Here is a 16,568-nt window from a genome sequence, read left to right on the forward strand (position 1 = left end):
TGGCATTGTAAAATGCAGCTATTAAAAAAAAAAGAGTGCAATCAACGATCAGGAATTTAGGTCTTAGAGAAAATATAATCTGCCTCCTCCTGCCACTATGAACTGGTGACCTCGTGTGACGGTTACTTAATCCTCCTAACTCTCGTACATGAGATGGAAATAATAATATGGCTTAATTCACAAGGATTTTGTAACAATTAAGAGGAAAATAATGTGATGGGAGGCATTTTGGGTAATGCATAGCATGGAGATGGTACTTAACTGCTATTGTTGTCATTTGCTGTAAAGGTTAAACTCTATTTCATGGACCTTCAAAAAGTCAGGGATGTGTGAAACACAATGTAGATAGGATTCCATTAAAAAATTTATTTGAGGCTGTGCATGGGGCGCATGCCTTTAATCCCAGCACTCGGGAGGCAGAGGTAGGAGGATCGCCATGAGTTCAAGGCCACCCTGAGAGCATATAGTTGATTCCAGGTCATCCTGGACCAGAGTGAGACCCTACCTCTAAAAACAAACAAAAGAAACATTACTTGAAATGAAAGGGTTGTACAATGAGAGAAGGTTTGATTGACTAGAAAATGAACTTGGTGGGGATTTCGGTCTTGAGGGATTTCTGAGCCCAATGTGACTGTGACTGCTGGTCTGCTCTCCTCTCGGCTCAGCAGCCTCTTCTCGCTACTGCTTTGTCTAGTTGAGAAATAAGAAGCCTACTGCTTTGTCTAGTTGAGAAATAAGAAGCCCTCCAAACTACTAGGCCCAGAGCTCTGCATCATCATGCCCTAGGATTTTTGTCTGAGGTCACTCTACCCTACTGGCCCCTGTTGGGAATTTCATTAGGGACTGGAAGAGCATGTATTTAGAAGTTAAACCCATGGTTTATCCAAAATTCACTCACACAATGCTCATTCTAACTTGGAATGATTTTTTTTAACTTTTAAATTAAAATACTAAAGAAACGCAAAAAAAATATTCTCCAATATTAAGTATACTGTCTGGGTGGCTTTGTATGAACTGATCACGTAAGTCAGTAATCCCCAGCAAAGCTCTCCACAACCTCTTTTAGTTATTCCTACCCCAAATCACCATCACCTCTAAAGTCAGTATTCTTTCCAAGTATTTTTATATAGAAACATCATTCCTTTTTTGTCTGTATTGCTTGGTACAACATTCTATTTGTGAAATTGTTATATGGGGTTCCAGTTCTTATTTTAATTGCTGTATAGTAATTTATGGTTGCGATATACCACAATTTTGTCTATTTCTCTTAAGCTTATGGAATATTCAAGTAATGTTCTGTCTTGGGGTATTATGAATAATGTTTTTAAGGATATTATCACATGTGTCATTTTTTTGCATGTGGAGTATGTGCGGAGTATGTGTGTGTGTGTGCCGATGCACTCATAGGTGCATGGAGGTCAGAGGCCTGATGTCTTTATACCATCACTCACTCATCTGAATCTTCCTTGAGATGGAGACTCTTTGATTATGGAGTCATGGGACTTTTTTTTTTTTTTTTTTTGGTAAGCCTCAATAATTCTCTGTTTTCTGCTCCTTACATGACTAGGGTTACAGATGTACATGGCCAAGCCCAGTTTCTTATATGGGTCCTGGGGAATTGAACGCAGGCAATCTCAGGTCCTCTCAGGACCACATGCTTACAAGAAGTGGTCTTTCCCATTGAGCCATCTCCCTAGCCACACGCACATCTTTTGTTGCAAAAGTGAGTGCTTTCCTCCTGTTCTAAGACGGGATATGCTGGGCCATAGAGTGTATGTTTAACTTTAGCAGATACCAGAAAAGACGGATTTGGGCTTAGCCATGTGTTTGGATTTCTTCTTCCACCGTATCTTTTCATCAACATCTATATTGTTGCTTCCAACAGACTGCAGATACAATGTGGATGACAATGGCTGAGAACAATGTTGAAGGCTGGCTGGCTTCCTCTCACCCATTGATCACGCAGAGCTCAAAATGTGTTGTTTTCTATATGTGATACAAAAATGGAATAGAGAAATGGAAACCATGCATGGCTATAAATTGTACCAAATTGTTTTCTGGAAGACATATAATAATTATGATATCCATCTCAGACAACATGGGCAGATGGTGTTTCTGCTATACTCCATCTCCCATGTAGGGAATGCTTTGTGTCATTGCTTCAAATTCAGAAGGGAGGAAGCAAGGGATATAGAAGACATTGCTTTATATTCTGTAGACCTCTGGGGAAAGAGAGTAGCCGAACTCCAGCCTGGAGATTGTTTCACTGTGGTTAATGTTGGCAGAAACTCCATGCATGTTTTAACAGGCTCCCTTAGCAATTGGTCAAGTAAATCTCCCAAAAGCTGGCATTACAGGTGCGCACTACCACATTCCATTTATGTAGCGCTAGGTCTGCAAACCCTGGGCTTCATGCATATGAGACAAGCACTCTGCCAACTGAGCTCCATGCGCATCCATGGCTTACAAGCTTAACGTTTGAAATTTTCTTGGTGTATGAAATGAGATCTCATTCCAAGCCCTCAAGTTATTATAAAAACTGCCACCACATGGCTACACTGATATCTAACAAGTGCCTATGACCCTGTGTACTCTCATTGTTTCAGTAAGAATATCTACCACTCTGTTCCTTCCCTCTCATACCTCGTTTCCTTTTTAAGGTTTTCATCATGAATATTAATGTCTGAATAATAATAATAATAATAATAATAATAATAATAATAAACCTCCTCATGTATCTAACACCCAGCTTCAAAATGTAGTCATTGCCTTCCATTACCACATATAGTATATCTAGAAAGTTCCATTTCTCTGAAAGGTAGGTTCCCTGTCTGTACTTAAATGGCTGAACTTCTTGATCTTCCCTTTGTCCTGCTGCCCTGCAGTATAGCATGCCTTGCTCAAAACATCCCGAGTATGTAGCTTAGCTGTGGGGTCTTGTCCCTCCATCCCAAGTCATAGTAACATCTGCAGATGAGGGAAACCTGAGCACTTACTCTGTTCATGAAGTACAGGCTGTTCCTTCCCAGGAGAGGCTGTTTTGATTATGGTCTGGTGAACAGGGTTTAAGTCCTGGCTCTATCTTCAGCTAGCCCTCGCTTTGGACAAGTCATGTCACCTCTCTGAGCCTCACTTTCCCTATATGAAAAAGTGAAAGAGCTGAGTTAATTATTTTTCTCTATTTATTTGAGAGAGAGAGATAAAGAGAAAGAGGGAGAGAGAGGGAGAGAGCGAATGGGAGCACCAGGGCCTCAAGCCACTGCAAACGAACTCCAGACACATGTGCCCCCTTGTGCATCTGGCTTACATGGGTCTGGCGAATCGAACTGAGGTCCTTTGGCTTTGCAGGCAAACGCCTTAACCCCTAAGTCATCTCTCCAGCCCTGAGCTGAGTTCTTTAATCACTTAAATAGTCTTGGATTCTTTTTTATTTGCATCAAACACTTACTTGATCAAAACTTATACAACTCACATATATAAGGCACTGTCAGTGTTTTAGGAAATAGTTAGAGAGATGATCTAAGGCTCAGTGTCCTCAAGCCTGTCCTGAATACATATCTTATTAAAATACAGATTCTTGGGCCTGGCACCGGATTTTCACAGAAGCCACAGAGCCTATGGGTCTGCATTTTAACAAGCATCCTTCTACCAGGTCCCACTGATTTTGAGACATGTTGAAATTTGAGAAGAACTTATAAAGAAATTCTATAAACACATTTAATTAAGTCAGGTCTATCAACAGTAGGCAAACAAAATGCTCAACACAGCTGGGAAAAAAAAGATATCGAGAGACTTGAAGCTTATGTTTCTTTGTGTATTTGGAGTTCGTAATAAATAGGCATAAAGATATTATCAGGTAAACCAGTGAGAAAAATGTGATTTGATGTATAAATACTGATAGAGGGAAGATTTTCTGAGAACTGAACGCCAAAGGGCTGCTCTTGGTGTGAGGGTTTTCAAATGAGCCATGTTTTTCAAAGCAGTGCTAGTTTTTGTCACTGTGATAAGTACCTGATAGGCAAAACCACAACAAACAAAAAACAAAACCTTCACAAAGGAAAGAATTATTTTGCTCAGAGTTTTGGAGGTTTGGGCTCATCATGGCAGGGAGGGTGTGCAAGAGCAGCTCACATTATGGCTGACAGGAGCAGAGTGATGTTGACAGGAAGGAGTGACCTCCTTCCTCCTTCCTCAGTCTGGCCCTTCCTTCCACAGTTGTGGCCCGCCTGGGAGTCTAGTCACATTCTTTTTTTTTTTTTTTAATTTATTTTATTTTATTTTTATTTATTTGAGAGCGACAGACACAGAGAGAAAGACAGATAGAGGGAGAGAGAGAGAATGGGCGCACCAGGGCTTCCAGCCTCTGCAAACGAACTCCAGACGCGTGCGCCCCCTTGTGCATCTGGCTAACGTGGGACCTGGGGAACCGAGCCTCGAACCGGGGTCCTTAGGCTTCACAGGCAAGAGCTTAAGCGCTAAGCCATCTCTCCAGCCCTAGTCACATTCTTAATCCATCAGCAGGTTAACCCTTGATTAGGTCAAACTCCTCCTGATCTAATTCTCTCCGGAAAGCCTCCCAGACTCACCTAGAGATTCCCCTAATCCCCTAGTGTTTCTCCACCTCATCCAATTGACAAGATGAACCAGCACAATAGCTTAGGTGTGAATCAACAGGGTGCTGATACAAGTGAGCCGCACTGTGTGGGGAGAGTGAGAAGGCCTGGAACTCTGCGCGCTCCACCAAGCTGCTCAGGTCATTCAGATGCTCATTAACACCTGCTCTCACGAGGACGCTGAAGCTGACATGAGCCGCGACATTCAAATTTACAAATGCTCTGTCATCAGAAGCTGATGATGTGCACCAACAAACTGCGAACAAGTCACTTATACCAGACTTAAATTAGATTGTCCTGAGAATCCCAGGAGCCCGGCGGTCCAAGAGGTGGAAGGATAGTTGGTGTTTGTTTCATTTTAATTAATTTCCATATACAATTATGTATACTTACATTGATGTGAAAGTTTCAATTTTCTTCCACCCTTTCCTTTCCTTCTTTCCTTTCATCCTTCATGGTTTGGTGAGCGTGCATTATTCATATTCAATTATCCATATTCAATTCACATTCAAATAATGAGCTGCATTAAGATGAAGACACTTCCATACACACGTATAATACATTATGATCATACTCCTACCTTTCTGGGAAGCTTCAGTCTTAAGCCCTTAGACTCCACTCCTCATTGTCCTGTTTGATTTATTTCTCTGCCCAGCGACATAGACAAACAGGTCTCCTTTGGATCCTTTTACACAGAGTAGTTGGCGTGAGGAATTTGCAGAGAGGGCTGCCTGTGTTCTTTCTATGTTGTATTGTGGTCAACAATAAATAACATAGTAATTAGCACGCGGATTCTTTCAAGTGTGGAGGTCGGTGGTGTCATGCGCGTTCACCATTCTGTGCCAGCGTCGGCACCATCTATCTCCACAGCTCTTGGTCTGGTAAACGTGAAACTCCCTTCTCCTTTCCTGCATTCCTTGGGAGTCAACATTCCACTTCCTATTGCTCTTCCATTAACCATGTCAAGACTCTTGTCTACATAAGGGGAATCCTACAGTATTTATTTTTTTGGTGACTGGTTTATTGCACTTAGCGTAAAGTCCTCAGGTCCTGTATATCCTATAGCATATGTTAGATTTGTTTCCTTTTGAAAGATATATATATATATAGTTGCTAGACATTTGAGTTAATTCTACCATTTAGCTATTTTTTTCATAATGCCACATGAACATAGATGTGCACATATCTCTTTGGGTGCCTGATATGATGTTTTGCTATATATACAGATTATTACTGGATTATAAAATAATTCTATTTTTGATTCTTTTGAAGAGCTACTCTTTTTTTTGCAGAAATGTGACTATTTTACATTCCCTTCCTACAATGCACATGAGTTCCAGTCTCTCTACTTTCTTCTCAACATTTGTTGGTTTATTTATAAATTGTCAGTAGTTATCGTAATGAGTATGAAGTGATCTTTCATGTGGTTTTAATTTGAATTTCTTTAATATTTAGTGATAGTGAGTACCTTTTAATGTGCTTATTTTCCATTTGTATTCCTATGACTTTTGTCCATTTTTTGTTCCTTTTGTTCCTTTTTAAATTTTGTTGTTTATGTTGTTGAGTTTTGAGGGCTCTCTATTTCTTCTTTTATCATCTTTATGATTTGCAGTTATCTCCTATTCCATCAGCTGCTTTTTATACATTTCAGTTACATCAGAAATATCTTTTGATGTACTTATTTCTTTAACCAAGGATTGTGTGTGTGTGTGTGTGTGTGTGTGTGTGTGTGTGTGGCATTGGTGTGTGGGGGGGCGCACATGTGTGTGCAGGTGTGCATGCATGACTGTGAGGTGGTGGTCAGAGGTTGGCAATAGGTGGCTTCCTCACTGGTTTTCCACTTTAATTTTTTGAGGCAGGGCCTCACACTGGACATGCATCTCACTGATTCAGTCTGATTAGCTAGCCAGGAAGCCCCGGGGATCCTCCTGTTCCCCCTTTCCCAGGACTTTGATTGCAAATATGCACCATAGGGACTAGCTTTTTTTTCTTGGATATTGTGCATCCAGATTCAGGTCCTCATGCTTTTGCAGCAAGCACTTGACTGACTGAACCATCTCCCCAGACCCAGGGTTGTCTTTTGACCTGAGAATTTGTCTTCAAAAGTCAGGTTGTTCTTAATGAAATGTCTGTCAAATCAGAATAAGGCTGATCACATATCCTTGCAAGGTTAGAAATGTCTTCAATGTAAATTGAATATTGATCTTGTAGCTTCTCCAAACCCATGGGATTCGGGAATGCACATTTCTCTCAGAAGCTTTAGTAATTCAGATATTCATGGTCCATGGGCTTGGGGAGGCTTATTTGTTGAATATTGAGAGGTAGAACGCTCTCTGGTCTGGTGAGACTGAGGAAGAACATTTTAAGAGGAGAGTGCAGGTGAGTGGAGATGTGGAAAAATGCAACTTTTGTTCTGGACACATGGAGTTGGAAGAGCTTTTGGCCAGTACCATCATCTCTCTCTATTTATCTATGTCTTCTTGAGACTTAACAATGTTTATCACAGGCACAGCTCAATTAACCCTCTCAATAGCCCTGTGAGCTGGGAACCATTATTATTTTCTTTAAGGATCAAGAATCTTAAGCTCAATAAGGTTAACTGATGTCCCAACCAGCTATTTAGCATAATAACTATAGTATAGAATTATTAAGCACAGGGGTTGGACTTGCTTCTCCCTTGTCAGTGACCACTAGGCAGTTGATTACATAGGATTCGAGTTCTGGGTAGAACTAGTTATATGGTGTATATTGCATATAATCTACATGTCATGTGCAGTGTATCATTGGATGATCTGAGGGTTGATATATTCATAGCATCCTCCAGTGACACTGGAATTTCTAAGATGGAGGTGAACTTGGAGCATATTGGGACAGATGCTGAGCAGAGCAGTTCCTTCCAAGGGTGCCATCTGAGCAGGATCTGTTGCTGTGTTCTATCAGTCAAAGAGAATCGAGCACCATGGCTTGTTTTCAGCTGCTGAGTTCGAAAGCAGGCTTAGACATCCACGCTCAGTGAACTGTTCTAAACGAAATAGCGTCATCTCCAGAGAAAATCAGATCGACAATGACCTGGTTTCTGAGATCCACCCCCACACTGCAAATAAAGCTCAGAAATAATTGCAACCACATCACAGAGTTAGGATTTTTTTTTTCCCTCTATAAAAACACAGAGAAGGAGAGGCATCTTTCTTCTCTTTGTCCTTGGAATCACTTCCTGTTAAACTCTATTAAAATAATATTAAAGGACTCTCAAGTCCTTCCATAAAAAAGTGTTAAAAATAGGAAAACTGGAGGTGGCAAGGAGAAATTGAATAAAATGCTCCCAATTTGAGAAAATCCGACAGGGAGAAGGAAAGGAAGAGGAAGAAAGGAGACTAAGAGGAGATACATAAAATGTTGGCAGAGGGTTGGGGAGATGGCTCATTCAGTAGAGTGCTTGCCTTGCAAGCAGGAGGCCCTGCTCTTGCAAAAGAACCCTTGGAAGCATGCCTGTAATCACAGCACTGGGGAGACAGGGATAGGCAGATCCCCAAGGTTTTCTGGCCAGCTAGTACAGCCTAATTGACAAGCCTCAGGCCAATAAAAGACCCTATCTCATAAAAAAAAAAAAATATGGCTGACAGCTTTACTGAGGAAGACACTTGAGGTTGTCCTGTGGCCTCCACATGCTTGCAACATACTTGCAACATACATGCAACAAAACCTGTATATACATGTACACCCCTCACCCTTCCCACCCACGAACATGCTTGACAAAAATACTGACAGACACTGCGAAGTGATTGGATTCTGTTTTTATTTATCTTTGTACATTTAACAAATGTTCAGTGACTTAAGGCCTACTTACACTTGTAAAAGGCTTCTGAGCCTAATTCTTCCTTTCTTCCTGCAACTCTTATATTTGTTGACATGTATATACAATTTTCATATGTTGAATCAGTGACTGTGGGTATCTGTCTTTGCTTTGTCAGTTAGATCTGTGGTTTTGTGGGACGCTTTCCACATTCCATGGTAAGGTGGTTTTCGTTGAGCTCCGGAGATATTAACTAATTTCATTTTCACCATGCCTTGACGAGTGGTGAAGGCCACTACAAGTTATTGTTAGAAAGCTTGCTGATACCATCTTGCAAGGCAGTGTGCTGAGAACATCATTTCATGTCACGTCTGAGATGGCTGTGCCATGAACATACTTGCTTTCTTCCTTTTGAGTCATGCTTTTATCTGTGGACAACATGTTTCTTGTGATGGATTACAGTGCGCTTTGTGCCTGGGCTATTTGAAAATTGAGGCCCAGTTTATGGTTCTTTAGTTGGAAGCAGATGGAAAGCATGTTTACTGGCTTTCGAAGCCTTCTAACCACGGATTGCCTCCTCCGCACATTTGAAGCTCATGTCATTACATCTTGCATTAGTTGGGCTGTTCTGAGAACAAAGTGAGGCATTTCTAACCAACAAGTGACATCTCCTGGGAGTTTCCTTCCATGCAGATCTGTTTTTGGTGGCTTTGTCAGCATGATGTCATCTAAAGCTCGTGATAACCCTGTGTGGCCATGACTGTCACCATCCCCACCACATCTATTCTATGACAAGAGAAAAAGGCACAGAGAGATGAGAGAGTGTCTGGGGGTCAATCTTGCACCAGAGCCCCTGCTTTGAACCACAAGTTAGATGCAATACAAACATGATCACGTTCATAAAATTGACTAACCACACTATTTATATTGCCCACTACCATGGAAAAGTTGGTGCCATTTTTGTCCACATTTTAACTTGAATGTGTCTTTTTCTTCTTTGAAATACTTAATACTATTTAGAAAGAAGCAACATTTCTATTTCCATTGAGATGAGTAGGAGAAATGAAGGCACTGGAGGTGAAAAGGCTGTGTTCCTCATAAACCACAGACAGGGCATGGCTTCTTCTGGGGACAGTCACAAAGAAGCAGGAACTCTCCCCTCCTCCCCAGAAGATTCTGTGGTCCTTCGGGTGACTCCTTCACTGCTGAGCTCCTGTGGGAACTTCAAATCTCTGATCTTGTTTCCTTCCCATTCAATTCTACTAGATGCCCACCCTCTCCGTTTTACAGAAGAGAAATCTGAGGCCCGGGAAGCAGCAGCAGCCTATCCAAGGGGTCACATCTGGGAAAGGCAGAGATGGCATTCACTGTGTGAGCCAGGGAGTGCTAATTATCTGTGCGTCCTGAGAAGGGAATGCGTCTGAGGGTCAGGCCTGTTTGTTACTAGATAGTAGAGACTAGCAGAGAAATCAGTGTTGTTGCCTTTCCATTCCTCAGATTAAGTATTAGTAACATGTTTCCTCTTTTACTCCAGGTAAAATTAAAAACACATATCCATTCACCAGGCATAAAAATTAAGGAGCCAACCTTGTGTGTATTTTCTACCAGTGTCTTAGAACCCCACAGGCCATGGGGAGGAGTGGGCCACAACGTGCTTGGGCCAAATGCAAACAGCTACCATTTCCCCTTCTAGTCCCATCACCTTCCTTCTGTAGAGAATCGCAGACCAGGCCTGGTGGTACATATCTGTAATCCCAGCATCCAGGAGAATTATGAGTTTGAGGTGAGTCTAGGCTACATAGAGAGACCCTGTCTCAAAGCAATAATAAGAGAAAAGGACATGCAAGTGGGGAGCTAATAAGAACTTGAACCCTGGCCCCACAGAGTTCCCAACCTCAGTGATGTCTGAGGGCAGCCATAGCCACTTGCCTCAGAATGCCAAACTATAAACCTGGAAATACATTTTCTCTGTTTTGGAGGCCATACGTCCAATGTGTCAGCGGCAGGACTGTGCTCCTCCCAAGGACTCAAGTGAAGAATCCTTAACTTCTTCCAGCTTTTGCTTCCGGTTTTCCCTGGGTGTGGCTCCTTATCCCTAATGTCTATCTCTTCCTTCACATGGTCTTCTTCCCCCAATGTACCTCCTCTTCTTACAAGGATAAGGCCATTGGATTTAGGGCCCATCCTAACCTCAGGATAATTTTATCTCAAGATCCTTAGCTAATTATTATTATTAATTTTTGGTTTTTCGAGGTAGGGTCTCACTCTAGTCCAGGCTGACCTGGAATTCACTATGTAGTCTCAAGCTGGCCTCGAACTCACGGCAATCCTCCTACCTCTGCCTCCCGAGTACTGGGATTAAAGGAGTGTGCCACCACGCCCGGCAAGATCCTTAGCTAATTAAATCTTTAAAAACCCAATTTTCAAATAATATAACATTCTGAAATAAAAGGTGACATGAATCCGATGGATTCATTATTGATCCTACTACTAACCAGGCCATAGAGGTGCACCCGGGCTTCCAGCCACTGCAAACAAAGTCCAGATGCATGCTCCACTCATCCATCTGGCTTATGTGGGTACTGGGGAATTGAACCTGGGTTCTTAGGCTTGGCAGGAAAGAGCCTTAACCACTAAGCAATCTCTCTGGCTTCTATCTATCTAATCTATCTATTCTTTCTTTCTTTCTTTCTTTCTATCTATCTATCTATCTATCTATCTATCTATCTATCTATCTATCTATCTATCTAAACTTTACCCTGCAGCATCGTGTTATCCTGCTTCTCACTATAAAATATATTCTCAGTTTAGCCCGGCGTGGTGGCGCATGCCTTTAATCCCAGCACTTGGGAGGCAGAAGTAGGAGGATCACCATGAGTTCGAGGCCACCCTGAGATTACATAATGAATTCCAGGTCAGCCTGGGCTACAGTGAGACCCTACCTCAAAAAAACAAAAGAAGGGCTGGAGAGATGGCTTAGTGGCTAAGCGCTTGCTGTGAAGCCTAAGGACCCTGGTTCGAGGCTCAGTTCCCCAGGTCCCACGCTAGCCAGATGCACAAGGGGGCGCATGTGTCTGGAGTTTGTTTGCAGAGGCTGGAAGCCCTGGCGCACCCATTCTCTCTCTCTCCCTCTATCTGTCTTTCTCTCTGTGTCTGTCGCTTTCAAATAAACAAATAAAAAAAATTTAAAAAGGAAGAAAAAAAATATATATTCTCAGTGTGAAAATTACAAAACACAGATGACTAAATATCCTTTTATCACATCCTATTGCCACCCCTCCCCCAGCCCCTGGCCAGACAAGCATTATCCATTATCTGGTTGATACATATTCCATTGCTCCCAAGCCTTTGCTATATGGATTTGCGTATATTTATATGTTTACCTGTGGTTATATAATTTCATTCTGTAGACTGCTATCCAACTATATGCAGAAGGTCAAGGTTTGGTTTCAATTAATAATATGTTTTTTGAAGAGCTTCTGGGGCTGTAGGTGTCTTTTTCTTTCATTTCCTTTGACTGCTGGAACCAACTCTGTGGTTGCATGCATCATAGTTATCCAAACAGTCCCCTCTTGGTAGAGATTTTCTGTTCAGTGGATTGCTATTACTCATATGTCCATGTTAAGATAATTGAACGAATCCTCTGTGTGCCTCTGTGAGTAGTTCTCTGGAAATGATAGCAAGGTGTAGAATTTTCTAGGTCAAAATATTCGTATTTTCTCAGAACTTTAGTTTTACATAGTCAACTGATTGATTGATTTGTTAGCTTATTGGTTTTCAGAGTGACCTCTTAGTGTACACTGTGGGTTTTGGAGTGAGCAGCATCTAGTTTCAGCAACCTAGTTCTACTTACTTACCTGCTGAGTGTCCCTTGGAAAATGAAGTAACTTTCCTGAGCCTGTTTCCAACATCTATGAGCTTCTACCTTTTGAAATTTGTTGAGAGTCACATACTTTGACTTAGGGAAAGTCCTTGGCATGGCCTCTGACAACTAGAGATGACCATTTAGATGCATACTGTATGTGTGTGTGTGTGTGTGTGTGTGTGTGAGAATGTCCACATAGAAGCCAGAGTTTGTCATTGAGAGTCTTACTCAATTGCTCATCACCTTATTCTTTTAGTCAGGATCTCTTGCTGAACATAGAGCTCACCGATTTGGCTAGACTCACACGCCAGTGAGCCCTAGCGATTCCCTCTCTGAACCTCCTCAGCGCTGGGATTACAGGTTTGACAGCACCACACTTGGCATTTTGCCTGGGCACTAGGGATCCAGACTCAGTTAATCATACTCACATGGTAAGCACTTTACACACTGAACTATCTCCCCGACCCCAGTGTTAGCTTTGGACAGTAGATTCTTCTCATTTTCACTTTCATGTTTTCTGGATCTCAAGATGCCTTGTGTTTCAATCCTGGGGTGGTTCTTAGGGGTGCTTGGTATCTTGGATTCAAATGCTTCCTCTACTGATGTCCAGCTGTGAGGTGCCAAACAAGTTTGTTTGAGTCTCAGGCTTCAACTTTCCCAGTTATTAAATTCTGGTCAGTATGGTGTGTGCTGCAGAAATGATATGGGATATATAAACAAAGAACACAGTGTCTGGCATGAAATAAGCATTCCAGAAAAGTCTGAAAAAAAATCAAACATTTCTTTGCAGCAGGCTCTGCTCTCAACCCTCAAGTATAATCTAAGAAAGCCCATAAAAGATTAACATTCCAGAAGGAATCGATACTTTTCCTATGTCAGTACATGAGTTCTGGTCTGAAGAAAGAAGCGAATTAGTGCGATTTTATTTTTTACCCTTCACAGTCAAATTCATGGCTGTTATTTCAACCAGCTGTAAACGCACAAGAGAGATTAGGCTTTCCTTTCAGACAGATGTGGAAATCAAAGTTTAGCAAAATGCATCCACTTGCCCCGGCTGGCTTCCCATAGCATGCAGCTACGCCACTTTTTCTGACCCAGCATCCCTGGGGTGCATATGGAAGCCCCAATTTGGCTGGTGGGCGGGGAGGCAAGTTGTTCACAGGTTGCTTTGGTGGGAGGTCGGCAGGTCTGGAATCACCGACCCTGTGAAACATCTTGAGTGGAAATTTCTGGGTCTGCGCTTCCTACTCTGGAAAACTAAAACACTGTTGCCTGATGGTGCCACTGTTTGAACAGCTGGTCTGATTTCAGTGTTAAATTTAATGAACGAAAGGAGAGATTTCTGCACCATTTCAAACCTTCCTTCCTTGTTTCTGGAGAGGGTGTGTGTGTGTGTGTGTGTGTGTGTGTGTGTGTGTGTGTATCCACGTGTGTCTACCTATCTCCTGCCCTTGTTCTCTCTCTCCCTGTATCCTCCCTTGCCAGTCTCTTGCTTGTCTTTTCTGTCTCTCTTAGATTCTTGTAGCTCCATGGCCCTCTTTAACCCTCTTCTATATGCTTGGCTTTCTCTTTTTCTTCTCTCTCTCTCTTTGTTTCTGTTTCTCTTGTTGCTCTATCTGTACCTGTTTTTTTCTCATTTTCTTCCTCTTCCTCTTTCCCATCCTCCCCACTTCTCTAATTTTCTGCCTTACAAATTTGCTCAGAATGTTCATAGTTAAAAAATAATTATTAACCATCTGTCTTTTTTTTTTTTTTTGTCCAACTCACAGTGAATGTTCCTGGTAGAAATAATCAACACAAATGAAACTGGCAATAGCTAGAAGCACACAGGGTAGAATTTGTTATTGACTGAAAATCCATAGACTGGAATCTTCTTGGATAATTTTATATTTCTGCATTATTTTGACCCAAGAGAATTGGACTTGGTGGAAATAATAATTTCAAAAGAGAACTCAACATGACAGAAATGAGAAATTAGTCAAATTTGTTGTGGTCCAAATGTTGATCAATGGATCAAATCTTTATAGAATTTAAACACACACAAGGAAAGAATGAAAACAGTTTACAGAAAAAAAATTGGAAACAATTTAACTATGCTATGCAAGATATTGATCTAGGAATTAAATTAGCTTAATGGGGTTTGCTCTGGAAAATGCTTCTTTAGTGAAAATTAATCAATGTCAGTAAAATTCTGAGTTCAGAGTTAGCATTCACTAGCTTGGAGTCAAAAACTGAGGCTGGGCTACTTTCCCAATAGCCAATTTTAATGGAGCCCAGCCTGACTGATGGCAGATATATAAAGTCTCTGTGACTATCTCTTTCCTAAGCAGACACTTGCAAAGATGGGCATGCCTCAGTGGCACCTTGTGTGGGTCACGGATGCTCTTCTGCAGATAGCCCTGTGTTTGGGTTTCTGCCTATGCCCTGGGCACCACTGCTTCTCTGTACAATGACATCAGCTTGACAAACCATCTCCTGAGTTTCACTAGGATCTGCAGTTACAAACCACCTTGTGTGGGGGGGGGGGGATGGGTAGATGGCCAGTCAGTAAAGTATTTTCTTTCCATCATAAAGACCTGAATTCAAACCCCAGAACCCTCTAAAAAACCCACCGAGTGTGATGGCATGCTCTTGTAATCCCAGTGCTGGTGAGGGAGGCATAGGTGGATCCCGGGGGTTTGCAGGTCAACCAGTCTAGGCAGTGAGAAACCCTGATCCACAAAAAGGGCTGCAGGCTTCTGAGGAATGGTACCTGAGGTTGTCCTTTGGCCTCCACACCTGCACACACAGCACTTTTATTTTCATTTTATCCATCAGACAGCCTATCCTGCAGGAAAGGTGCCATTTCTCCATCTTACAGAGGAGAAACCTAGAGTTGGGATTGTGGGTCAGTGGTAGAGAATTTGCCTAACATGCATAAAGCTCTAGTTTCAATTCCCAGTACAAACACACACACACACACACACACACACACACACACACAAAAGAACCCTCAAGAGAAAAACCAAAGCACCAAGAAGTGCTCTGGTCTGTCCTCACCAACAGGTCTGTGTAAGGTAATTGTGAACATATGCCCAGATGTGCTGGCCCAGATGTGCTGGCTGGTCTAGCATGTCAATCTTTCCCTCATCCTAGCAAGGCTGTGGCATGACCTAAAAAAATGCATTCAGTTATCATCAAAGAGACGTTTCAGTTTTTATAACACTTGAAACTAGACCTCCAAATACACACACACACACACACACACACACACACACACAGTGGTTTCATTAATTCATCAGAACAAGTCAGTATCTTGTTAAAGGCTTCTTGAATGTTAATGAATGAATAATTAACTTTAACTATATAATTAGCCTTTAAATGTGCCGACACCCCCCAGAGAGCATTTGAAAACATGCATAAGGAGATGAGCTAAAACCGGAAACTTTTGATTAGGAAATAGGAGGCTGCTTGACAATACAAGTCTCCATCCCCAAAGGGGTCCATGCCTTGATGCTGGGGTATGGTCTTCCCTCATGTTGAGGCAAATCAGCTTGCCAATGAATGGACTGGGGTCTACCAGTGACCTTTCACGGGTGCCCTGTGGGTACAAGAGAGCTGGGTCTGTTGAAGTCACGAGGCCAGAGCTGCACCCTTGAGGAAGCTGTAGCAGCTCTTCCGCGCTGTCAGAAACTCCAGCAGGAAACCAACCAAGTCAAGTAGCATGAGGCCCATGCAAGCTCCTCCATACTTTCGATTCTTTGCAAATTTACAAAAATGAGGTCTTATTCTCCCCGCCACTCATTCTGAATTACTGTCATTTCTAATCATTTGTGTTCCTTGAGGATTGCTGGTGACAGAGAGGGTGGTGCCCCCCACACAGACTGTGACGTCTGGCGGCAAGGGGGAGCGGCACGCGATCATTACAGCACAGTGTTTGTCTTGGGCTTCTGTTCTGTTCTAGCCCCTGCATTGAGAAGTAGGGGCAGCGGCAGCTGATCTTCTGTCACAGAGGGTCAACCTCTTGGAGGGAGTGGAGGGAAAGAGGTGATGAGCTCAGGGTTGCCAAGTAGGGCTCCATTCCTATCCCAGGCCTTGGAGCCTCCTCCTGTCCAGTGGGAGAACCACTAATCGGGAAGGTGAGAAAAGAGAGATGATTTTCGCAAAGGTCAAGAATAACTGGGCTGGGTGTGGTAGCACATACCTTTAATCCCAGCACTCGGGAGGCAGAGGTAGGAGGATCACCGTGAGTTCAGGGCCACCCTGAGACTACATAGTGAATTCCAGGTCAGCCTGGACCAGAGTGAGACTCTACCTC

General features: G+C 42.4%; 1 protein-coding gene across 1 annotated transcript in view; it reads left to right on the forward strand.

The window, feature by feature from the left end:
- Grin2a (glutamate ionotropic receptor NMDA type subunit 2A) overlaps positions 1 to 16,568 on the forward strand; it is a 453,099-nt gene that overhangs the window by 391,340 nt on the left and 45,191 nt on the right. The gene's annotated exons all lie outside the window — the stretch shown is intronic.

The sequence above is a fragment of the Jaculus jaculus genome, chromosome 11, assembly GCF_020740685.1.
Source record: "Jaculus jaculus isolate mJacJac1 chromosome 11, mJacJac1.mat.Y.cur, whole genome shotgun sequence".
NCBI lineage: Eukaryota > Metazoa > Chordata > Mammalia > Rodentia > Dipodidae > Jaculus > Jaculus jaculus.